At 50.0% G+C, this 25,695-nt stretch overlaps 1 protein-coding gene across 3 annotated transcripts in view; it reads right to left on the reverse strand.

Annotated features, from left to right (window-relative positions):
* The window catches only part of zhx3a (zinc fingers and homeoboxes 3a), a gene marked incomplete at its 3' end in the record, with an annotated part of 36,549 nt that extends 11,089 nt beyond the window's left edge, over positions 1-25,460 (reverse strand). The window contains exon 1 of one of the 3 annotated variants that reach the window (XM_079241494.1): positions 25,234-25,460. Of the gene's footprint in view, positions 1-9,132; positions 9,172-23,353; positions 23,473-25,233 lie in introns of those variants that run through there. The other 2 variants (XM_079241493.1, XM_079241495.1) reach the window with 2 other exon arrangements.
* Between the last annotated feature and the right edge of the window lie 235 nt (positions 25,461-25,695).

Below are 25,695 nucleotides of genomic sequence, written 5' to 3' on the forward strand. Positions count from 1 at the left end.
AGCTGTTGCCAGAACCAGCAGTAGGTCCAACTCTACTTGGTGTCCTTCTTCGGTTTCGCCAACACACTGTTGCTGTGAGTGAAGACATCAAAGAAATGTTCCACCAAGTTCGTCTCACCTTCAGATCAACCTCTACTACGTTTTTTATGGAGAGAAACCTGGGAAGATGAGCTGTCTATCTATGAGTGGCAGGTTCTGCCCTTTGGGTCCATGCTTTGCCATCTATGCCCTTCAACATATCCTCAAAGAAATGACCCACTTTTGCATGTGGTTTGTTGGTGCCTTCTGGGGCCGGTGTTTTTTTATTGGTGTTGCTGAGGGCCCTGATTGTTGGGGCAGCTGCCCTTGGCCTGTCCTGGCCTTCGGGGGCCCCGGGAATGGGGGACGTGCCTCGTGCCGCAGGTGGCTCATCTTCTTGAGGGAGGCGCGCTTCCCTCGGGACCTAAATCCCCGGACCCCCCTCCTTCCCTTCTTCCACCACACACAGGCAGGGCGTTGGGAGGTGGACACGTTGATCTGGATGGTGAGAGAGGCCATCAAGGTGGTCTCCATCGCTGCACCCAGCATCGGTTCACCTCCCAGTTTTAATTACACTTAGTCAACATAACACAAAAAACACACACTGACAACACATGGACATATTTTGGGGGGCGGGCCATGCAGTGTGCGGTGGGCGGGGCTGCTTTGGTGGTCCCGCTCCCAACATGATGTGGTTACTTCTTCCCAATTTTAATTGCAAACAACACACACTTCACAATCATTCATAAGCTGGGAGGGAGGGGGTGACAATGGGGTCCTGCCACGCCCCTATTTCCAGGGCTGTGCCGGGGGGGTTTGGGCGGGGGAGTGGTGCTGTTCAGGGGGCCTGGGTCTGGGCTGGCCTGGCAGGGGAGGGACTGCTGCTGGCCCTGGGTGGTGCTGGATCGGCTGCATGTGTGGAGTGGTGGGGGGGCGTTGACAGGGGTGGGGGGTAGTTGTGGGGCCCTGATCGGGGCCCTCCTATCCCCTGCTCCCCCGGGGGTATCTCACAGGGGACACGTTGGGAAGGAAAGATGAGGGCGTGCATGGGCCAATGGATGACGTGGTGAATGAATGTTAGAGTGGGGGGAGGGGGGGGGGGGGGGGGTGTATGCAGATGGGTGGGGGTGTGTATGTGGGGTTATGTTGGTGGTACGGGGAAGTGATGGGGTGGGTGTACCATGAAGAGTGTGAATGTGGATAGAGGGGTGTAGGGAGGTGTGTGTGTGTGTAGAGTGGGGTGTGTGTGTATGGAAGAATGGGTGATTATAGAGGGAGCAGGGATGTGTGTGTGAGTATAAAGAAGGGAGTGTGTGAATGGAGTCTTAGTAGGGGGGTGCATGTTGAGGTGTATATAGAGGGAGCTTGTGGGGGGGGGTTGTGTTATGAGGTGTGTATGTGTGTATAGGGGAGTATGTGAGTGGGGGCACAGGGGTAGGAGAGTGTGAGTTTGAGCGTGTGTAAGAGAATGGGGGGATAGGGTGTGTTTAAGGAGTTAGTGTGGATGCGTGTGCGTGCGTGTGTGTGTGTGTGCATGTGTGGGCACGTGTCTGTGTGTGCGTGCATGGGGGGGTCTTGGTGCACTGGGGTGCGGCCTGGCTGCCGCTCGGTGGCGGTTTGGGGATCCCGGCCCTCCGTCGGTGTGGGCTGGGCCCTCTGCCTGCGGGGGTGGGGGGTTGCTTCTGGGCTCTTGGGGCCGTGGGGCCCGCGCTCTGTCTGCCCTGGGGGGCCGGTGCCCGGCGGGGCCGGTCCTCGCTGGTCCGGGCCTGCTGGGGCCTGTTCCCCCTGACTGCGGGGGACTCTGGCTGGGACCCCCCCTCTGCCTCCTCCTGGGTCGGTGCATGACTGGCTCCGGGGTGGGGCGGTTGGGGTCTGCGCCTGGGGATGGCTGCCGATGGCCCTGGTCTCGGGGGTCCTCCTGGCGTGCCTCTTGCCTTTGTGTGGGAGGGGTCACACTGGCATGATCTTCTCTGAACACGTTCCACTCTGCATGTTCTGCATGTGACACAGTCACCGAGTCGTCTGCAGGTTTATTCACTAACAGCAGCTGGTTTTCTCATTTCTGTTTGTTTCTCATTTATATTTAACTTTTTACATTCATAGTTTAGTTACTATGATCTAAAGTATGTATATGTATTAATACTGGCGAGTGCGTATATGTTTGTACGTATGTATGTGTGTGTGTGCATAAAGGTGTGTGTATATATAGATATATATGTGTGTGTGTGTGTGTGTGTGTGTGTGTTTGTGTGTGTGTGTGTGTGTGTGTGTGTATGTATATATATATATATATATATATACACACACATATATGTGTGTTTATATATGTATATGTATGTGTATATATATGTGTGTGTATATGTGTGTTTATGTATATGTATGCATATGTGTATATGTATGTATATATATATGTGTGTGTGTATATGTATACATCTGTAGGTTGGGTTTTTTTCTTTTTGTTTTTTTTTTTTCCTCTCCCTTTATCTCTTTCACTTTTCTTATGAGGTGTTTTTTCTCCTTTCTCTTTCTGTCTTTCGTCTGTCCTCTCTGGTCCAGCAGTACAAACTCTACAATCAAAACAACAATACAAAATAAATATAGAAATAAAATACAAATTCAGAAAGTCAAGGGGATCATTATATCTATAAAGCTTCCCTTGGCAGAGAAAATTTGCTCAGCAGAACATCCAGACCATCATTCTGCTGCCTAAATGCTGGACAAGACAAAAAAAAAAAAAAGAAAGGACCCAGAATGGAGTCACACTGGTCGATCATGTAGAACAGTCATTCCATGTGGACAATTGTCTACGTAGTATGCACACTGCAGGGGAAGCCAAGAGGTTAGTTGACAGCCTTCGTCAAGTCCTGGCTGAAGGAGGATTTGTGATCAGGCAGTGGGCATGTAATGTCCCATTGGTCACTTAACATTCCCCAGCTGAGGCCAAATTTGTTTCTAGTGAGCTCTGGTTATCAAGAAGTAGTACTGAACTCCAGGAGCTAACTCTCGGCATGCAGTGGAACTGCCTTGATGATACCCTGGGTTATAAACACCGCTCAACAGATTAAATGCTTCCTACTCTCAGAAACCTGTACAAGAATTTAGCCAGTACGATCCTCTGGGCTTTTTTTCCTATTCTATTCAACAGTCATTTAGACGCTTTTATCCAAAGCGACTTACATATGAGTGAGAACACAAGCACAAAATTAAACAGTAGAGAACATCGTAGGAAGATGCTAGTGGACTGTCCACTTGGATGCAGATCCTTGAATGAAGTGCTACAGGCTTTTTTTTTTTTTTTTTTTTTTTGTTTACTCCCTTCCCACCATATAATATCACCTATGTTACAATACAAAGAATTAATATAAAGTTTGTTGCAAAGAACTGGGCTAAGTTCTCCAACTTTCCAACAAATACAGCTAAACTAAGTGTTGAAGTTCTCCTTGAAGAGCTGAGTCTTCAGCTGGGTCTGAAAGTAGACAGGGACTCTGCAGAGCAGACAGAGTTTGGGAGATCATTCCACCATCGTGGAACAACAGAGGAAAAGAGTCTGGCTGGTGATTTAGTCCTACATTGTGGTGGTAACACGAGACGTCTTTCACTGGTGGAACGTAGCTGTGGAGAGGGAGTGTAGGTCTGGATTAGGGAGTGAAGGTAGACGGGAGACGTTTGAGGTATTGTAACCAGAAGCAAAGCTTTGAATTTGATGCGTGCTGCAACCGGAAGTCAGTGAAGAGCGATTAGGAGCGAAGTGACATGAGCTTGTTTCGGTAGGTTGAAAACCAGACGTGCTGCTGGTTCTGGATCATCTGCAGAGGTTTAACCAGCATGCAGGCAGACCTGCCAGTAGGGAACTGCAGTAATCAATGCGTGAGATGACCAGAGCTTGAACCAGAAGCTGAGTCGTATGTTCTGTCAGGTACGTCTGATTCTCTTGATTCTCTTCATGATAACCTTTACCACCAGAGCCAAAATCCTTGTACAGGATATCTGGAAGCAGGACCTTGGCTGGGATGATTACACTAAGCCTAAAAAACTACAAGAGCGTTTGTTAACTTGGGAGTCAGAACTCTCTAACCTCTGACTCTTGCATTTCCCAAGGCCCTACTTTCCAGCCAGTGCTGACAAACCCTCCGCCATCAGAGAACTCCATGTATTCTGTGATGCAACAGAGAGAGCATATGGGGCCGTGGCTTAACTTTGTACCACAGATAAACATGGTGAGATCTTCTGTGCTTTTGTACTAGCGAGGTCAAGAGTCGCTCCAAAAAAGCAGCTGTCAGTTCCCAGACTTGAACTGAACGCCACCCTTACCGGTGCACAGATTGCGAAAGTTATCCAAACGGAGCTAACACTGGAAATCAACCAGACTTTCTTCTGGTCTGACTCAACCTGTTATGATTTCAGTGTTCTTCCAGGATCCAAACGCGGACACGGATCTGTTGGTTTTCTGCGTTGAGTAGGTAGTTAGCAGGTTTGCAGGCAGGCAGGCAGACAGACAGGCAGGCAGGCAGACTGGCAGGCAAACAGGCAGTGAAGTGGGCAGGCAGGATCCTCTGATCAGGAGAGCAGACAGAAACACGTTAGATTGGCAAAAAGGCAAGTCAGATAATCTTGCAGATTTGGCCAAGAGCTGTTACCACAAGGTGAATAACAATCTGGCGATGGCTGGATGACTGAGATGGTCTTTTATCCTGCTGCAGCTGATTGCCTGATGAGAATCTGGTGAGGATTCCATTGCTGGGAAACTGGACACACCCACACGGCAGGGCAGGCACCATAACAGTACACCCCCCCCCCCCTCAACTGGAGCCACCAGGCGACCGGAACTTCTCAGGGTGAGACCGACGAAAATCCCGGACCAAGGACGCATCCAGGATGAATGAGCGCGGGACCTAAGCACGCTCCTCAGGACCGTAGCCCTCCCAGTCCACCAGGAACTGGAGGCCACGACCACGACGACGCACATCTAGCAGACCCTGGACCGAATAGGCCGGGTGACCAGCCACAAGTCGGGCGGGAGGAGGGGGCACGGAAAGAGGGACGAGAGGGCTGGAGGAAACTGGTTTGAGTTGGGAGATGTGGAAAGAAGGATGGACCCTCATAGAACTTGGGAGTTTCAGTTTAACCACTGTAGGGTTGAGGATTTGCTTGTTTGAAAACTTTATTTATTCATTTCACAATAATAATAAACTTTGTAGGAAATTTACATGTTATAAAAAATAATAAAATAAAAATAAAATACCCCCCACCCACCCTTGGCTCTCAACAATAAAAAACAAAAAAAACAAAAGAAGAAAGAGGTAGACAGGAGTTTACACAGATACATACAAGGTAAAGGTTACAGATAAAAGGTATAGGTATAAACATTGAGTTATATAGTAAAATCAAACATTTTTACAAATTCAACAAAGGGTTTCCATGTATCAGAAAATTTCTGTTGTGATGGCAAAATTTTGTACCGAAGTTTTTCTAAGGGTAAAAAAGAAAGCACCTCCTTTAACCATTGTGAAAATGATGGAGCTTTGTCCGATTTCCAGTGGAACAATATTAGCCTACGAGCAAGTAAGGTGGCAAAAGCAATAGCGTTTGCCTGAAAACGATTTATCTGATATTGTGGGGACAGTATACCGAAAATACCAGTTCTAAAGTCTGGGGCTAGATCTTGTCCACCAATGCGTGATAATACCTGAAAGATGCTTCCCCAAAAAGTATCTAGACAGGGACAAGACCAAAGCATATGTCCTTCAGTGGCTGGGCTGTGACCACATCTTAGGCAGGCTGGATCTACTCAAGGAAAAAATTTTGCCAGTCTCTCTCTTGTATAATGAAGACGATGAAGTACTTTAAACTGTATTAAGCCATGACGGATGCATAATGAAGATGTATGAATTCGAGTCAGACAGGATTTCCACTCTTCATCGGACAGAACAACACTCATATAACTTTCCCAAGTACTTTTTGTTTTCTCCCAATATGTAGGTTTTAGATTTTGCATCAGTCTGTATATTATGGAGACACGCTTCTTGCCAAAAGGATCTAATTCCAAAATTTCATCAACCGGATTCTTAGATTGCAAATAAGGAAAAGAAGAAAACACTGATTTTCCAAAGCTACGTATTTGCAAATATCTAAACATGTGTGAGACAGGTATTTCGAACTCTTCCTGTAAGACATCAAAAATTTTGAACCCATCATCTGAAAAGAGCTGATAAAAGAACTTTAGGCCTTTATTATGCCAATTTTTAAATGTTTTATCCGATACTGATGGCAAAAAAAAGGAATTAGAAGATATGGGGAAAAATCTGCTCACTTGCCGAAGAGAGAAATGCTTTCTGAACTGCAGCCATATCCTAAGAGATGTCTTAACAACCGGATTTACAATTTGTTGTTTTTTCTGGTCATAAGGTAGGGATGCAGTTACCAAAGACATTGGGTTAGACTGTAACTCCATTCTGGCCCAAAGTTCGCCTTGATTGTGCTCATAGGCATTTTGCAAATGCAATAATTTTGTGATGTTTGCGGCCCAATAATAAAAAGTAAAATTGGGCAACCCTAATCCACCACCCTCCTTCGGCACCTCTAAATATGTCTTTTTCATCCTAGGGTTTGAATTATTCCAAATAAAGGTTGCGATAGCTGAATCCAGATTCTTAAAAACTGACTTTGTCAAAAAAAACAGGTATCATTTGAAAAAGATAAAGAAATTTTGGCAGAATTATCATCTTTACCATATTTATTCGGCCTGCTAATGAAATTGGTAATGTTGCCCACTTTTTAAAGTCTTGTATAGTTTTTTCCACCAGTATGTCAAAATTATGAACACGTAACCCTGTCATTGTACGAGTAATATTTATTCCTAAATATTTGAACATATTCTTTTCTAATTTGAAGGGAAATTTTGAAAAATCATCTTCAATATTATTAACTGGAAAAAGTAAACTTTTTGCATAATTCAGTTTATATCCTGAAAGACGACCAAAATTTTCAAGTATGTTAAGCAATTTTGGCACAGAATTGACTGGATTGGAAATATATAGTAGCAAGTCATCCGCGTAAAGGGACACCTTATGTATTGTATCTCCCCTGGAGATTCCCGCAATTACCTGATCCACTCTTAGGGCAATAGCTAGAGGTTCAATTGCCAAATTAAATAAATAAGGAGATAAACTACAGCCCTGTCTACAGCCTCTATGTAGTTCGAAAAAATCTGATATAGTATTGTTTGTCCTTACTGAAGCAACAGGGGAGGAGTATACAATCTGGATCCACTTTTGAAAAGAGGGACCAAATCCAAATTTCTTTAAGACTGCAAAAAGATATTCCCACTCAACGCGGTCGAATGCCTTTTCGGCGTCTAATGAAATGATTATCTCTGACTTGTCAGTTGTATCTGGCATATACAAAACATTCAATAAACGGCGCATGTTGTAAAATGACTGTTGGCCAGCTATGAGGCCAGTTTGATCAGAATCTATAACACTTGGTATAATGGTATTAATTCTATTAGCTAATATCTTGGTGAGAATTTTATAGTCACAATTTAAAAGGCTCACTGGCCTGTATGAGCTACACAATAATGGATCCTTGTCTTTTTTATGTAGAACTGCTATTACAGCTTGTGTCAGAGTGAGTGGTAACTTATTAAGCTTAAATGCTTCCTGATATAAAGCTTTCAGTATTGGTGCTAACTTATCAACAAAAGATTTATAAAACTCAATGGAGAAGCCATCAGGCCCCGGCGCCTTATTGCTCTGCATGGATTTGATAGCCTGAACAATTTCGTTTATAGTTATCTCCCGATCTATTTGAATCCTATCATCTAAAGCAATTTGCGGAATAGGTAAACTATCTAAAAAAATCAACGAGACTATTATTATCAATAGGTTCGTTACTGTATAAGGTATAATAAAATTGTTTGAACTCATCATTAATGATATTAGGGTCTGAAGTTTTCTCTCCTGAGGCTTTACAAATTTCAGAAATAGTGTTTGCAGCAATTGATTGTTTAATTTGGTGAGCAAGTAGTTTCCCAGCTCTTTCTCCATGTTCATAAAACATCTGTTTTGATTTTAAAAATAAACGTTCTGTTTGTTTAGTGGAAAGGTTTTCAAATTCAGTATTCAATAACAATTTGCGTTGATAGAGTGCTGGTGTTGGAGCTTCCGAATATAACCGATCAACCTCTCTTATACTGTCAGACAATTCAGAGAGCTTCTGTTTTTGTTTTTTCCTTTGAAATGCTGTATATGAAATGATCTGACCTCTAAGGTAAGCTTTGAGAGCCTCCCAAACAACGTTCATCTGAATTTCTGGAGTCTGATTGGTTGCCATGAAATATTCTATTTGATCAGATAACATATTTTTAAATGAGTCTTTAGTCATTAATAAAGGATCGAGACGCCAAGTCCGTTTAGGTCTAGGACATTCTGCAAAAACTAAATCCAACTGTACAGGACTATGATCCGAAATAACAATACTATTGTATTGACACCCTTTTACATTTGAAAGCATCCTTCTATCAATAATAAAAAAATCTATCCTTGAGTAGGAATGATGTACAGGAGAAAAAAATGAAAAATGTTTAGTTGTCGGGTTACTATCTCTCCAGGGGTCAACAAGAGCAAAAATCCTATGCTGATCTACTAATACCCCTGAGATCGCATCCCACACAGCTAGTAACACGTAATAGCACACCATTCAAAATGCCCAAGTGCCCCGTGAAAGGGCTACCAATATAACTTCAACTCCAGAACTAGCAGCACAACCTGCTATGTTAACATAAAATTGCACAAAATAGGCCCATAACTAAATATGGTTCGTCCGAATCCAAAATAATCTATAAAATAAATAATTCTTATATACAACAATAAGAAAAATATAGAATCCAAATAAAACTAAAATATTATAAATCTTTGAGTTACAGCATTCTATAACAAGAGAACACTTCTTTGCAAACAGCACAACAAAACAAACACAATTCTAAGTATATAACTATTAACAATGGTACCTGCAAACATCTGGCATCACCTGTAGGTAAACAGAAATCTCCATTTGGTAATGTGAGTCATCTCAATGTGTGTATGAAGGAGACAGTCACACTCGGCGTAGGAGTACCTTTTTGACATAATCTGTAGCTTCCGATGGATCCGTGAACCGCTTTTCCTGGCCCGTTGGTGTAGTGATGCGAAGAACCGCGGGGTAGAGAAGCCCAAACCTGACACCTGTGCAGCTCCGGAGCAGGCGCTTTGCTTCAGCAAAAGAGGCCCTTCTCTTGGCTACATCGGTGGTATAGTCAGGGAAAATGCTTATCTTCTTGTCTTGGAGTAGAGCCGAGGTCAAACTGGCCTTTCGGAAAACTTCCTCCCGCTCTTGAAAGTAGTGAAACTTCACCACAACCACTCTCGGGGGGTCTTTGTCATTTGGCCGGGGCCGCAAGCTGCGGTGGGCCCGGTCCAGCGTCGGGACCAAACTAAGGCCAAATAACTCCTTAAGCATTGCCGCGAAGACATCTGTGGGCTTTCCGTTGTTTTCGTACCCCTCTTTAACTCCGACAATGCGAGCATTACTTCTCCGCTGACGTCCTTCGAGTTCATCCAACTTTTGGGTTAGCTTAGCCACTTGTACCTTCAGTTGGCTAACATCGCTCTCCATCGTTACCGTCCGGTCAGAATACTCATTCAGGCCAGTCTCAACATCCTGCAAACGGGCTTCTTGGCCTGCTAAATCTGACTTGATAGACCCTATCTTTTCATTTAGGTCCTTCGTACTGGAGTCGATGCGTGCCAAAATCTTCTGCTCGGAGTTAGCAATTGCCTCCATGACCCCACTCATGTCTGGAGACAGGCGGTCTTCGGGGCTCGAGGGCTCAGCGGCCTGGTCTTTACCAACTTTCGTTTTGCCCATTATTCAGCCAACAGCGTCCCAAAATTTAGAAAAACAGGGTCTAGGCAGCACACAAGTACATTAACAAAATGTACTTGTGTGCAATCTAAGCGGAGCTCGGCAGGGTTGAGGATTTGCTGAATCTCAAATGGACCCAAGTAGCAGGGAGCCAGCTTCTTAGCATCAGTTCGCAATGGAATGTTCTTAGAAGACAGCCAAACTTGCTGACCCAGGGGTTCGATGACGATCAGCTATACGGCGAGTACGGTCACCAGTACGAAGGAGGGCAATCCGAGCCTTCCGCCACACCCTTCGGCAGTGGCGAATGTGAAGCTGAACTGACGGCACAGACACCTCCTCCTCCTGAGCTGGAAACAGCGGTGGCTGATATCCCAGGGAGCACTCAAAGGGGGACAAACCAGAAGCAGAAGAGGTACGGAAGTTATGGGCGTACTCAACCCAATCCAGGTGTTCACTCCAGGAGGAGGGGTTGGATTCAACCACACACCGTAAGGCAGTCTCCAAATCCTGATTCGTTCTTTCAGCTTGACCATTTGTCTGGGGATGGAAACCTGACGACAGGCTCACTGTGGCCCCGAGAGAGTGACAGAAGGATTTCCATACTTGCGAAGTAAACTGGGGTCCCCTGTCCGACACTATGTCCTTAGGTATGCCATGAAGCCGAAAAACATGATGAACCAGCAGGTTAGCAGTCTCTCTGGCGGTGGGGAATTTAGGAAAAGTAACAAAGTGTACAGACTTAGAGAAGCGATCCACAACAGTGAGAATGGTGGTGTTACCTCGTGAGGCTGGGAGACCAGTGACGAAATCCAAACCGATGTGTGACCAGGGTCGGCTGGGAACGGGTAACGGGTGAAGAAGTCCAGCAGGTGGTCGATGTGACGCTTTACTGCGCGCAAAGGTGGTGCAAGCTGGCACAAGCTGGCACAAACTCCCGAACATCCCTTTCCATAGTGGGCCACCAGAATCGACGCTTTAACAGAGAAAGAGTGCGCACAGAACCAGGATGGCAAGCTAGGCGGGTAGAATGGCCCCATTGGAGAACCAGAGAACAAACTGCATCGGGCACAAAAAGACGGTCATGTGGTCCTGTACCGGGGTCAGGCTGTTGCTGTTGAGCGTCTCTAACCTTGTCCTCCACCTCCCAGGATACAGCAGCTATGACACAAGTTGCAGGCAAGATCGGGTCAGGAGAAGTTGAAGTCTCAGGTGTGAACTGACGGGAGAGGGAGTCTGGTTTTTGGATCCAGGTCGGTATGACAAGGAAAAATGAAATCTGTTAAAGAAAAGAGACCAACGGGCTGACCAACAAGTCAGATAATCTTGCAGATTGGCCAAGAGCTGTTTTCACAAGGTGAATAACAATCTGGCGATGGCTGGATGACTAAGCTGGTCTTTTATCCTGCTGCAGCTGATTGCCTGATGAGAATCTGGTGAGGATGCCATTGCTGGGAAACTGGACACACCCACACAGCAGGGCAGGCACCATAACACAACCACTGTGTTGTACTGGTTAAAGTCAGAATCGAGCCGCTATAAGGTTTTTGTCGGGACTCGCGTGGCAGAGGTTTAGAACCTGACTGATGAGGCCGATGGAGACATATGGATTCTGCTTAGAACCCAGCAGATGACCTAACTAGGGGTTTAACCCTAGCTGAACTGGCGCAACCACATCGTTGGATTTCAGGGCCTTCCCTCTTATTTCAACACCCAGATCAGTGGCCAGCAGCTCCTACATTTGCAGCTGAACAGGACAAGACTGAGTTAAAAAAAAAAGTCAGCCTTCATGGGAGTTACTTCATTTATAGCGCCCATCAAACTACCAGAACCAGGTCAATACCATTCTTGGAAAGAACTCCTCCTGGTCACTGCCAGGTCCCTTCAAGGGGCAGCTGTATCTGATGGGGATACAAGTGGTCATGCTGCCGACTTTATTGAAGCAGAACGATTGCTACTTGCTCCATCACAGCTACAGTCCTTCCCACAGGAAGTTAGAGCTCTCAAAACTAAACGACCTAAACCCACTGACAGCCGACTTGCTTCCCTCGCTCCAGAACATGATGAGGTCACAGCTCTAATCAGAGTTGGAGGGACACTGAGGCGTGCGAAAGATCTGGATGTAGGAATTATGCACCCAATTGTCCTTGACCCAAGCCATCCTACAACCCAGCTAATAATTCAAGACTATGATCAACGTTTGCTCCATCCTGGCACTGACCGGGTCTTGGCCGAACTCTGACGAAGGTACTAGGTGCTTTGCGGTAAAGAAGCTATTAGGAAAGTTCAACATACATGCAGAGAGTGTCAATACTAGCGTGCAAAGCCCCTCAATCTGAAAATGGCTGACTTGCCACCTAGCAGACAAAGCTTGTACAAACCTCCCTTTTACTCTACAGGCATGGATTGCTTTGGACCCCTTGTGGTCAAAATCGGACGGTGGCAGGAGAAAAGAAGGTGAATCCTGTATAAATGCATGACCACCAGATGTGTACATCTAGATAACCTAGCAAGCCTAGATTCAGATGCCTTTCTCCTCTCCCTGCGCTGCTTCATATCTAGAAGGGGTAAACCATTTGAGTTGCTATGTGACAATGGCTGCAACTTTGTTGGAGCTGAGCGGGAGCTACGGGAGGCTTTTGAGGCTATGGGAGCTCAGCAGAAAGAGCAACTGGCCACTCAACAAATCACCTTTCACTTCAATCCCCCCAGCGCTCCACATTTTGGGGGAGCCTGGGAGCGAGAAGTGAAATCAGTTAAGACAGCCCTTAGAGTTATTCTTAAAGAACAGGCCATTCCAGAAGAAGTCCTGAATACTGTCCTTGTGGAAATTAAAGGCATCTTAAATGCCAAACCTCTAAGATATGCATCATTAGATGTAGCAGATCCTGACCCAATAATACCTAATATCCTTCTGATGGGAAGAGACAGAAGAGACGTCCGGAAGAAAACCATGAGGTGGACGGATGGGAAACCATGGGGCGGACGGATGCCGCTTCTGTGTTTTGCTGTTGGAGGAAGAGGGAGGAAGAGTAGGATGGGAGGAAGAGGACGATGGGATGAGTCTGCAGGTGTAGGACCCAACTGTCCAGGTGATGCTCTTCCAGTTTTTGGTCTGGATATCCAATAGTTATGTAACCATTGAGACGTTGCCTGATGTACTGAGTAGTACCTTGTTCTCTTTCTTTCATGTATAAATATATGACAGTATTTCCATCAATAATATAATTTTCCTCTTTCTGCACGTCTTCCTGAATAAAAGTTGCTGTACATGTTGATCTGTCTTTCCTGCCCTCTCCCCCCCAACCAGTCCAGCGAGATGACTGCCCTCCCTGATCCGGGTTCTGATGGAGGCAGATGGATGCCCTCCCTGATCCGGGTTCTGATGGAGGCAGACGGCTGCCCGCCCTGATCCGGGTTCTGATGGAGGCAGACGGATGCCCTCCCTGATCCGGGTTCTGATGGAGGCAGACGGCTGCCCTCCCTGATCCGGGTTCTGATGGAGGCAGACGGCTGCCCTCCCTGATCCGGGTTCTGATGGAGGCAGACGGATGCCCTCCCTGATCCGGGTTCTGATGGAGGCAGACGGCTGCCCTCCCTGATCCGGGTTCTGATGGAGGCAGATGGATGCCCTCCCTGATCCGGGTTCTGATGGAGGCAGACGGATGCCCTCCCTGATCCGGGTTCTGATGGAGGCAGACGGATGCCCTCCCTGATCCGGGTTCTGATGGAGGCAGACGGATGCCCTCCCTGATCCGGGTTCTGATGGAGGCAGACGGCTGCCCTCCCTGATCCGGGTTCTGATGGAGGCAGACGGCTGCCCTCCCTGATCCGGGTTCTGATGGAGGCAGACGGCTGCCCTCCCTGATCCGGGTTCTGATGGAGGCAGACGGATGCCCTCCCTGATCCGGGTTCTGATGGAGGCAGACGGATGCCCTCCCTGATCCGGGTTCTGATGGAGGCAGACGGATGCCCTCCCTGATCCGGGTTCTGATGGAGGCAGACGGATGCCCTCCCTGATCCGGGTTCTGATGGAGGCAGACGGATGCCCTCCCTGATCCGGGTTCTGATGGAGGCAGACGGATGCCCTCCCTGATCCGGGTTCTGATGGAGGCAGACGGCTGCCCTCCCTGATCCGGGTTCTGATGGAGGCAGACGGCTGCCCTCCCTGATCCGGGTTCTGATGGAGGCAGATGGATGCCCTCCCTGATCCGGGTTCTGATGGAGGCAGATGGCTGCCCTCCCTGATCCGGGTTCTGATGGAGGCAGATGGATGCCCTCCCTGATCCGGGTTCTGATGGAGGCAGACGGCTGCCCTCCCTGATCCGGGTTCTGATGGAGGCAGACGGATGCCCTCCCTGATCCGGGTTCTGATGGAGGCAGACGGCTGCCCTCCCTGATCCGGGTTCTGATGGAGGCAGACGGATGCCCTCCCTGATCCGGGTTCTGATGGAGGCAGACGGATGCCCTCCCTGATCCGGGTTCTGATGGAGGCAGACGGATGCCCTCCCTGATCCGGGTTCTGATGGAGGCAGACGGATGCCCTCCCTGATCCGGGTTCTGATGGAGGCAGACGGATGCCCTCCCTGATCCGGGTTCTGATGGAGGCAGACGGATGCCCTCCCTGATCCGGGTTCTGATGGAGGCAGACGGATGCCCTCCCTGATCCGGGTTCTGATGGAGGCAGACGGCTGCCCTCCCTGATCCGGGTTCTGATGGAGGCAGACGGCTGCCCTCCCTGATCCGGGTTCTGATGGAGGCAGACGGATGCCCTCCCTGATCCGGGTTCTGATGGAGGCAGACGGCTGCCCTCCCTGATCCGGGTTCTGATGGAGGCAGACGGCTGCCCTCCCTGATCCGGGTTCTGATGGAGGCAGACGGCTGCCCTCCCTGATCCGGGTTCTGATGGAGGCAGACGGATGCCCTCCCTGATCCGGGTTCTGATGGAGGCAGACGGATGCCCTCCCTGAGCCGGGTTCTGATGGAGGCAGACGGATGCCCTCCCTGATCCGGGTTCTGATGGAGGCAGACGGATGCCCTCCCTGATCCGGGTTCTGATGGAGGCAGACGGCTGCCCGCCCTGATCCGGGTTCTGATGGAGGCAGACGGCTGCCCTCCCTGATCCGGGTTCTGATGGAGGCAGACGGCTGCCCTCCCTGATCCGGGTTCTGATGGAGGCAGACGGCTGCCCTCCCTGATCCGGGTTCTGATGGAGGCAGACGGATGCCCTCCCTGATCCGGGTTCTGATGGAGGCAGACGGCTGCCCGCCCTGATCCGGGTTCTGATGGAGGCAGACGGCTGCCCTCCTTGATCCGGGTTCTGATGGAGGCAGACGGCTGCCCTCCCTGATCCGGGTTCTGATGGAGGCAGACGGCTGCCCTCCCTGATCCGGGTTCTGATGGAGGCAGACGGCTGCCCTCCCTGATCCGGGTTCTGATGGAGGCAGACGGATGCCCTCCCTGATCCGGGTTCTGATGGAGGCAGACGGATGCCCTCCCTGATCCGGGTTCTGATGGAGGCAGACGGATGCCCTCCCTGATCCGGGTTCTGATGGAGGCAGATGGATGCCCTCCCTGATCCGGGTTCTGATGGAGGCAGACGGATGCCCTCCCTGATCCGGGTTCTGATGGAGGCAGACGGCTGCCCTCCCTGATCCGGGTTCTGATGGAGGCAGACGGCTGCCCTCCCTGATCCGGGTTCTGATGGAGGCAGACGGCTGCCCTCCCTGATCCGGGTTCTGATGGAGGCAGACGGATGCCCTCCCTGATCCGGGTTCTGATGGAGGCAGACGGATGCCCTCCCTGATCCGGGTTCTGATGGAGGCAGACGGATGCCCTCCCTGATCCGGGTTCTGATGGAGGCAGACGGATGCCCTCCCTGATCCGGGTTCTGATGGAGGCAGACGGCTGCCCTCCCTGATCCGGGTTCTGATGGAGGCAGACGGCTGCCCGCCCTGATCCGGGTTCTGATGGAGGCAGACGGATGCCCTCCCTGATCCGGGTTCTGATGGAGGCAGACGGCTGCCCTCCCTGATCCGGGTTCTGATGGAGGCAGACGGCTGCCCGCCCTGATCCGGGTTCTGATGGAGGCAGACGGATGCCCTCCCTGATCCGGGTTCTGATGGAGGCAGACGGCTGCCCGCCCTGATCCGGGTTCTGATGGAGGCAGACGGATGCCCTCCCTGATCCGGGTTCTGATGGAGGCAGACGGCTGCCCGCCCTGATCCGGGTTCTGATGGAGGCAGACGGCTGCCCTCCCTGATCCGGGTTCTGATGGAGGCAGACGGATGCCCTCCCTGATCCGGGTTCTGATGGAGGCAGACGGCTGCCCTCCCTGATCCGGGTTCTGATGGAGGCAGATGGATGCCCTCCCTGATCCGGGTTCTGATGGAGGCAGACGGATGCCCTCCCTGATCCGGGTTCTGATGGAGGCAGACGGATGCCCTCCCTGATCCGGGTTCTGATGGAGGCAGACGGATGCCCTCCCTGAGCCGGGTTCTGATGGAGGCAGACGGATGCCCTCCCTGATCCGGGTTCTGATGGAGGCAGACGGATGCCCTCCCTGATCCGGGTTCTGATGGAGGCAGACGGATGCCCTCCCTGAGCCGGGTTCTGATGGAGGCAGACGGATGCCCTCCCTGATCCGGGTTCTGATGGAGGCAGACGGATGCCCTCCCTGATCCGGGTTCTGATGGAGGCAGACGGATGCCCTCCCTGAGCCGGGTTCTGATGGAGGCAGACGGATGCCCTCCCTGATCCGGGTTCTGATGGAGGCAGACGGATGCCCTCCCTGATCCGGGTTCTGATGGAGGCAGACGGATGCCCTCCCTGATCCGGGTTCTGATGGAGGCAGACGGATGCCCTCCCTGAGCCGGGTTCTGATGGAGGCAGACGGATGCCCTCCCTGATCCGGGTTCTGATGGAGGCAGACGGATGCCCTCCCTGATCCGGGTTCTGATGGAGGCAGACGGATGCCCTCCCTGATCCGGGTTCTGATGGAGGCAGACGGATGCCCTCCCTGATCCGGGTTCTGATGGAGGCAGACGGCTGCCCTCCCTGATCCGGGTTCTGATGGAGGCAGATGGATGCCCTCCCTGATCCGGGTTCTGATGGAGGCAGATGGCTGCCCTCCCTGATCCGGGTTCTGATGGAGGCAGATGGATGCCCTCCCTGATCCGGGTTCTGATGGAGGCAGACGGCTGCCCTCCCTGATCCGGGTTCTGATGGAGGCAGACGGATGCCCTCCCTGATCCGGGTTCTGATGGAGGCAGACGGATGCCCTCCCTGATCCGGGTTCTGATGGAGGCAGACGGCTGCCCTCCCTGATCCGGGTTCTGATGGAGGCAGACGGATGCCCTCCCTGATCCGGGTTCTGATGGAGGCAGATGGATGCCCTCCCTGATCCGGGTTCTGATGGAGGCAGACGGATGCCCTCCCTGATCCGGGTTCTGATGGAGGCAGACGGATGCCCTCCCTGATCCGGGTTCTGATGGAGGCAGACGGATGCCCTCCCTGAGCCGGGTTCTGATGGAGGCAGACGGATGCCCTCCCTGATCCGGGTTCTGATGGAGGCAGACGGCTGCCCTCCCTGAGCCGGGTTCTGCCGGAGGTTTTCTTCCTGTTAAAAGGGAGTTTTTTCCTTCCCCCTGTCGCCTCGTGCAGCTCAGGATGGGGGATTGGATCAGTTGGTTTCTAGTGGCGTGTCTGTAAAGTAACTGAGACAACATTGTTGTGAAGTATAAATAAAAATGAATTGAATCTATCTATCAATCCATCATCTGATCCATCCAGCTTTCATTTCAGTGCAGAAAAAAGAAACCATGGAGAAAATGAAGGAACGTTTGAAAGCAGCGATGGCGCTCTGCAGCCTGTGCCCCCTGCATGAACTTATGACACATGCATGAACTCGCACCCAGCCTCTTGTCGCACTGTTGTGTGACACGCTGCTGAATCCTCATTCCATCATTGTCCATCCACATCAGACTTCTGCAAGCTGAAGAAACCTCCGCTGCAGGATTCCAACAACCTGCTCCATGGTGGAGCGCAGTGTTTATCTCAACATACACTTTGACTCAATCAGTTTTTCTTTTACTGCATCATCTTAGTGCACAGCCAGAAGCCAATATCGCTCATTTCCCTGCAACCACGCGCACATTCACTTAGACTGTCTGGGTGCTAAATAAAAGATGAAACCGTTACAGACTTAATACCCTCATAATTACCTGGTGGTACACAGAGATCGCAGACACATCCGCCTTCTAAATACTTCTTTTCATTTGCACTGACGGATGCTGCCGTGTGACAGAAAAATAAAACCTAAAACCAAACAACAACAAAAACTAGGTCAGCAGCATCTTATGCAGTAATCCCGGTTCACTGCATCCAGACACAAGCGTGTGCTGTATGTTTTGGTGCCAGAGAGGTCATGATATCCTCTGACGGTACACTTGATGAACCCCAGCTGAGGACACGCCATTCTCTGAGTTTGTTCCACTGAACCGGGATTTGGAGATGCAGTCACGCTGGTCTCAATGTGTACGAGATCCCAGCATGTTCTACTGAGTCTGGATATGCACAATATCTGGTGGGGAGCAGTCTGTGACCTGGTTGGCCTAATACAGGACCCCCCCATACAACACTCCACTTCCTGCCCAAGACGAGTCAACAGTTGAGCAGGGTTACATAAAGAACCAGGTCGCCTATGAAAAGAAAGGCTGCTTTATCTGGTGGGTGTGCAATCAGACAAGCGCTTCCCAGACAGCGCGGCCTGGCGTTTCCGTAGCAACGTAGACGGCACTTAGACGACCAACGTCCCCATGTGTATCCTCTGTCCTCGCACTGGCATCTCGAAAGAAGCCGTACAGTTTCCAGATGTGGTCTCTGAACACCCACGGTCGATCTTGTTCACTGGACTGAAACCAATGGTACTATTCAACTTCTCCAAGCCGGGTCTAAATTCTGATGGGGTTTATATGTTCCGCCTGATTAATGGTCGCTTTACTGGTTTCCAGGAAGGCCTCCCAGATGAGTGCTTGTGCTGTCACTTCCAAAACTGTTTTAATGGCGTTTTGACACTTTTATACTTTAACATGATCAATAAAAACAGAATCTCTTCTCAGTTCCGCAATAATACAACGAAAAAATGGTCTGGAGGAGACGACATCGGTCCGGAGGACACGACACCGGTTCCGATGATGACATGTATCAGCACACATCTCCCTCCTCGCCGCCACAACTTTTAGCGACTGCACGGCGGTGAAAATGTGTCTGAATGGAGTTTCCTAGCACGGCGGCCGCAGACATGAGAACAAGCAGAAATCTTTTGTATGCTGCGTAACGTGTGCGTAACACGTGTGAAACATGCGCGTAACATGCGAGTAATGTATGCGTATCATGTGCACAACATGCGCTTAACGTGTGCACTTTAGCGTAAGGCAAGCACAACGTGAGCGCAACATATACGCAACGTGTGCATAGCAAGCACGTAGCATTTACGTAACATGAGCATAACGTGTGCGTAACATGAGCGTAACGTGTGCGTAACATGAGCGTAACATGTGCGTAACATGGGCGTAACATGAGCGTAACGAGTGCATAATGTGTGCATAACATGAGCGCAACATGCCCGTAACATGAGCGGAACATGTGCGTAACATGAGCGTAACGTGTGCGTAACATGGGCGTAACATGAGCATAACATGAGTGTAACGTGTGCATAACGTGTGCGTAACATGAGCGCAACATGCCCGTGACATGAGCGTAACGTGTGCGTAACATGAGCGTAACGTGTGCGTAACGTGTGCGTAACATGAGCGTAACATGAGCATAACGTGTGCGTAATGTGTGCGTAATGTGTGCGTAATGTGTGCGTAACATGAGCGCAACATGAGCGTGACATGAGCGTAACATGAGCGTAACGTGTGCGTAACGTGTGCGTAACATGAGCGTAACGTGTGCGTAACATGAGCGTAACATGAGCGTAACGTGTGCGTAACGTGTGCGTAACATGAGCGTAACATGAGCATAACGTGTGCGTAATGTGTGCGTAACATGAGGGCAACATGAGCGTGACATGAGCGGAACATGAGCGTAACGTGTGCGTAACATGAGCGTAACGTGTGCGTAACATGGGCGTAACATGAGTGTAACATGTGCGTAACATGGGCGTAACATGTGCGTAACATGGGCGTAACATGAGCGTAACGAGTGCATAATGTGTGCATAACATGAGCGCAACATGCCCGTAACATGAGCGGAACATGTGCGTAACATGAGCGTAACGTGTGCGTAACATGAGCGCAACATGCCCGTGACATGAGCGGAACATGAGCGGAACTTGTGCGTAACGTGTGCGTAACATGAGCGTAACGTGTGCGTAACATGAGCGTAACATAAGCATAACGTGTGCGTAATGTGTGCGTAACATGAGCGTAACATGAGCGTAACATAAGCATAACGTGTGCGTAATGTGTGCGTAACATGAGCGTAACATGAGCGTAACATAAGCATAACGTGTGCGTAATGTGTGCGTAACATGAGCGCAACATGAGCGTGACATGAGCGGAACATGAGCGTAACGTGTGCGTAACATGAGCGTAACGTGTGCGTAACGTGTGCGTAACATGAGCGTAACATGAGCATAACGTGTGCGTAATGTGTGCGTAACATGAGCGCAACATGAGCGTGACATGAGCGGAACATGAGCGGAACGTGTGCGTAACATGAGCGTAACGTGTGCGTAACATGAGCGTAACGTGTGCGTAACATGAGCATAACGTGTGCGTAACATGAGCATAACGTGTGCGTAACATGAGTGTAACGTGCGCGGAACATGAGCACAACATGCCCGCAACATGAGCGTAACGTGTGCGTAACATGAGCGGAATGTGTGCGTAACATGAGCATAACGTGTGCGTAACATGAGCGTAACGTGTGCGTAACATGAGTGTAACGTGTGCGTAACATGAGTGTAACATGTGCGTAACATGTGCATAACGTTTGCCTAACATGAGCGTTACGTGTGCGTAACATGAGTGTAACGTGTGCGTAACATGAGCATAACGTGTGCGTAACATGAGCGTAACGTGTGCGTAACATGAGCGTAACGTGTGCGTAACATGAGCGTAACGTGTGCGTAACATGAGCGTAACGTGTGCGTAACATGAGCGTAACGTGTGCGTAACATGAGCGCAACGTGTGCGTAACATGTGCGTAACATGAGCGCAACGTGTGCATAACATGAGTGTAACATGAGTGTAACGTGTGCGTAACATGAGCACAACATGCCCGCAACATGAGTGTAACATGTGCGTAACATGAGCGCAACGTGTGCGTAACATGTGCGTAACATGAGCGCAACGTGTGCATAACATGAGTGTAACATGAGTGTAACGTGCGCGGAACATGAGCACAACATGCCCGCAACATGAGCGTAACGTGTGCGTAACATGAGCGGAATGTGTGCGTAACATGAGTGTAACGTGTGCGTAACATGAGTGTAACGTGTGCGTAACATGAGCACAACATGCTCGCAACATGTGCATAACGTGTGCGTAACATGAGCGTAACGTGTGCGTAACATGAGCGTAACGTGTGCGTAACATGAGCATAACGTGTGCGTAACATGAGCGTAACGTGTGCGTAACATGAGTGTAACATGTGCGTAACATGAGTGTAACATGTGCGTAACGTGCATAACGTTTGCCTAACATGAGCGTTACGTGTGCGTAACATGAGTGTAACGTGTGCGTAACATGAGCATAACGTGTGCGTAACATGAGTGTAACGTGTGCGTAACATGAGCATAACGTGTGCGTAACATGAGCGTAACGTGTGCGTAACATGAGCGTAACGTGTGCGTAACATGAGCGTAACATGTGCGTAACATGAGCGCAACGTGTGCATAACATGAGTGTAACATGAGCGTAACGTGTGCGTAACATGAGCGTAACGTGTGCGTAACATGAGCGTAACGTGTGCGTAACATGAGCGTAACATGTGCGTAACATGAGCGCAACGTGTGCGTAACATGTGCGTAACATGAGCGCAACGTGTGCATAACATGAGTGTAACATGAGTGTAACGTGTGCGTAACATGAGCACAACATGCCCGCAACATGAGTGTAACATGTGCGCAACGTGTGCATAACATGAGTGTAACATGAGCATAACGTGTGCGTAACATGAGCGTAACGTGTGCGTAACATGAGCGTAACGTGTGCGTAACGTGTGCGTAACATGAGCGTAACATGTGCGTAACATGAGCGCAACGTGTGCATAACATGAGTGTAACATGAGCGTAACGTGTGCGTAACATGAGCGTAACGTGTGCGTAACATGAGCGTAACGTGTGCGTAACATGAGCGTAACATGTGCGTAACATGAGCGTAACATGAGCGCAACGTGTGCATAACATGAGTGTAACATGAGCGTAACGTGTGCGTAACATGAGCGTAACGTGTGCGTAACATGAGCGTAACGTGTGCGTAACATGAGCGTAACATGTGCGTAACATGAGCGCAACGTGTGCGTAACATGTGCGTAACATGAGCGTAACATGAGCGTAACATGTGCGTAACATGAGCGCAACGTGTGCATAACATGAGTGTAACATGAGTGTAACGTGTGCGTAACATGAGCACAACATGCCCGCAACATGAGTGTAACATGTGCGTAACGTGTGCGTTACTTGCTCTGACTGTGAGATCCAGCTGTCACCAGCTGGGATGGGAATGTTTTCTGCCAAATGTCCATTAAATATATTGACGTCATGTGATGTATTTATGCATGACGTTGTTGTGTAAATGGATCACAACGTGATCAGCTGGACACAGAGGAGAGACTTGGAACAATGGCACGTCGTAAAGGGAAACGTGAAGCGGTGCTGGGAGGCTTCGGACGGCTGACGGTGGTTCTGTGTGGACTTCATTTTGGTTTGTAAATGTTTGCCGATGAGAATCGCTGAGCTCCAACTCAGACGTCCTGCAAACAGGAAAGCATTGCTGCGCGTCTGTCCAGGATGTTTACTCGGGTGTTTGTGTTGCACATCCAGGTTTGAAGGTGTCGTCAGCCCCCTCCTCCAAACGCACCTCCACGACTGAAGCCTCATCCACGGGGATGAGGTTGCCATGGCAACCCCTCTTTTTCTTTGCCCCCACGCCACGCACATACAAACATAAAGCCAAGTCGCTTACCCCCGCCCAGCAACCTCAAGAGCCCCCCCCCCCATACTCACACTCTGGATTCCTGCATCCGGTTACAGGACAAACTTAATCCACATGCCCCCCCTGCCTATTCAAGGGTCAAGCCTTTTTCAGATAACTCTGGGTGGGGTCCGCCCCCAACCCCTTCCAGTCTGCACTCTGCTATTCAGCCGGCGCTGAAAAATACAACATGTGACCGTGTTGCAGATGACCTCCTGTCAGCCAACACCTACTCCTCTTCCTCAGCATCTTCCTCCAGCGGTGCGGCGCTCATGTTGACGTCCTGCTGTCTGCGGCCTGCGCGAACGACAGACAAACCACGGAGAAGTGAACAAGTCGGAGTCAAGCCTCCTCTTTGTAGCACTTCAGATGAAGAACTTCTTCAGCTGCACGGCCGAGACGCCGCCATTCTTCTTACAACTGAAGAAGAAAAAGGAGAAAAGATGGCGGCTTAATTGCACGCTGTACTGTCCATCTTAAAATGGCTGACATCACAGCGGCTTCAAGCAGCCAAAGCTTAGCGAATGCCAGCTCCTGCTGACCAAACCTTTCTTACATGGGGTAGAAAGAAGCACCCCCCCCCCCCCACCCCAGCCCTGAGGGTTCAAGCAGATTTCTTTTGGTTGGAACTCTGCTGGTTTGTGAGGCTTTTGAGCTGCTTGGGCTTCCGTACGGCACAACGACAAAAGCTCCAGAAAGGGGAATAAAGTGAATCTGTTTGGAAGCAGCGCTGGGAGGAAGACTCGGCATTGTGTCAATGGGAAGCTACCGTACTGTGTACCTCAAGAGGTATGCTTGTAAAAACAGCATGAAAATAGGTCCGGCTGGCATTAGGCAGCCTTTTCTTTTCCCTCTTTAACTCCAGGAATGTTCCACACTCCGCGTCGGCTAAATCGGCCAATGGTGACCGTATGACCTCCTCTGGCACGAGATCCGCATTGAGCTGTTGGAAACATGTAGAAGCTGCTGCCCGGGGTCACAACAGCAAATCCTGGGAAGTACAGTATTCCAGGTACACAAGCAAAGGCATGTTTTCCAAAGGGCGGGGGGGGGTTGTATACAAACACCTAATCGCAGTGCGTGTGGATGAAAGGCAATATGTCTGGCCTCATTAGAGCCGTTCCAAGAAGGGAGACGGTGGCGGAGCGTTCCCAGGGATCCACAAAAGGGAAATGACATCCCCCCCCATGTAAAGCATCCTGCAGGAGGGAGAGCCTCCACACAGGGGGCAAGTGGAGCTAGGACAGCCAGAGATCACTTCCCCTTTGTTTTGCTGTTCATCCCACACACACACACCTGCAAATGAACAATCAAAGTGCAGAAATGCCGACCAGAAACGGACATCTGCGGCTGAAACGGTTCAGGAAGGAAAAGACGAGCCAGAAGATGATGAGTTGGGTTGTCTTCATCATCACCCCCCCCCCCCCCCCCCCCCCCCCCCCCCCACGGCCTCCAGCCTCAAACCTGCAATGAAGATGTAAAATGTGACTTCATGAAATATTTCTAATGAAAACGTCAACAAACCCTGCAGCTCCTGTGTGTGTGTGTGTGAGTGTGTGTGAGTGTGTGTGTGTGAGTGTGTGTGTGTGTGTGTGTGTGTGTGAGTGTGTGAGTGTGTGAGAGTGTGTGTGTGTGAGTGTGTGTGTGAGTGTGTGTGTGTGTGAGTGTGTGTGAGTGTGTGAGTGTGAGTGTGTGAGTGTGTGTGTGTGTGAGAGAGAGAGAGAGAGAGAGAGAGAGAGAGAGAGAGAGAGAGAGCTGTGTCGCGACTCAGAAAACTGTTTCTGTCTTTAAAATAAGATTTCTGAGACTTTACTGGAAACCAGTCCCCGCACGCGCAGTGCGCGTTGTGCAGTGGGAATGAGCAGATAGGCCACGGCGCGCGCGCGGTGGATCCTATTCTGAACAAACTGACGAGTTTGTCTCCATTCACCGCGCAACACGCACGCGATCTGCCTCTTTCCTCCCCCTCCTCCCACTGTCGCCATTTTCTACCCTGGCGACTTGGCAGAAACTGGTTCCACCCCCCCAGCAGACCGGATTACGTCTCCACGTCTCATTTCACCAAACTACTTTGGAGCTCTGCGCGTGTGCGCGTGAGTGAAAGTGTCCTTACCTCGCTGGGAAAATGGAAATAATGTGGAGATGAATTCTGCTGGATGATCTCCGCTCGTTTCGCTTTGAGAAAAGTCGCGCGGGGGGGTGACGGGAGGGGGGAGGAGGCTCTCCTCGCGTGAACCCGGTGAACTGGCGTGAACCCGTCGGTGTCCACAGTAAGGTTCACTCCATTCCTCCACCTCTCCGCCCTCAGCTGCAGCGGATGGAGAAGCAGGACGAGCAGCTCCACAAAAATGACAGCGAGTGTTTCCTCTGAGCACGTGACGCGGAGCGTCATCCAAAACCCAAAAAGCCTTTCATGTCAAATTCTGGAGAGGGGCGGGTGTGTGTGTGTGTGTGTGTGTGTAGGAGAAGAGGAAGAGGAGGGTGAGCTAGATGGTTGTAGAGGAAAACCAACAGATTGTTGAACGTCACCAAACACTGAGATCCTCTTCATGACGCACGCGCCTCCATCTCACCC

The sequence above is a fragment of the Telmatherina bonti genome, assembly GCF_933228915.1.
Source record: "Telmatherina bonti genome assembly, chromosome: 6".
Lineage (NCBI taxonomy): Eukaryota > Metazoa > Chordata > Actinopteri > Atheriniformes > Telmatherinidae > Telmatherina > Telmatherina bonti.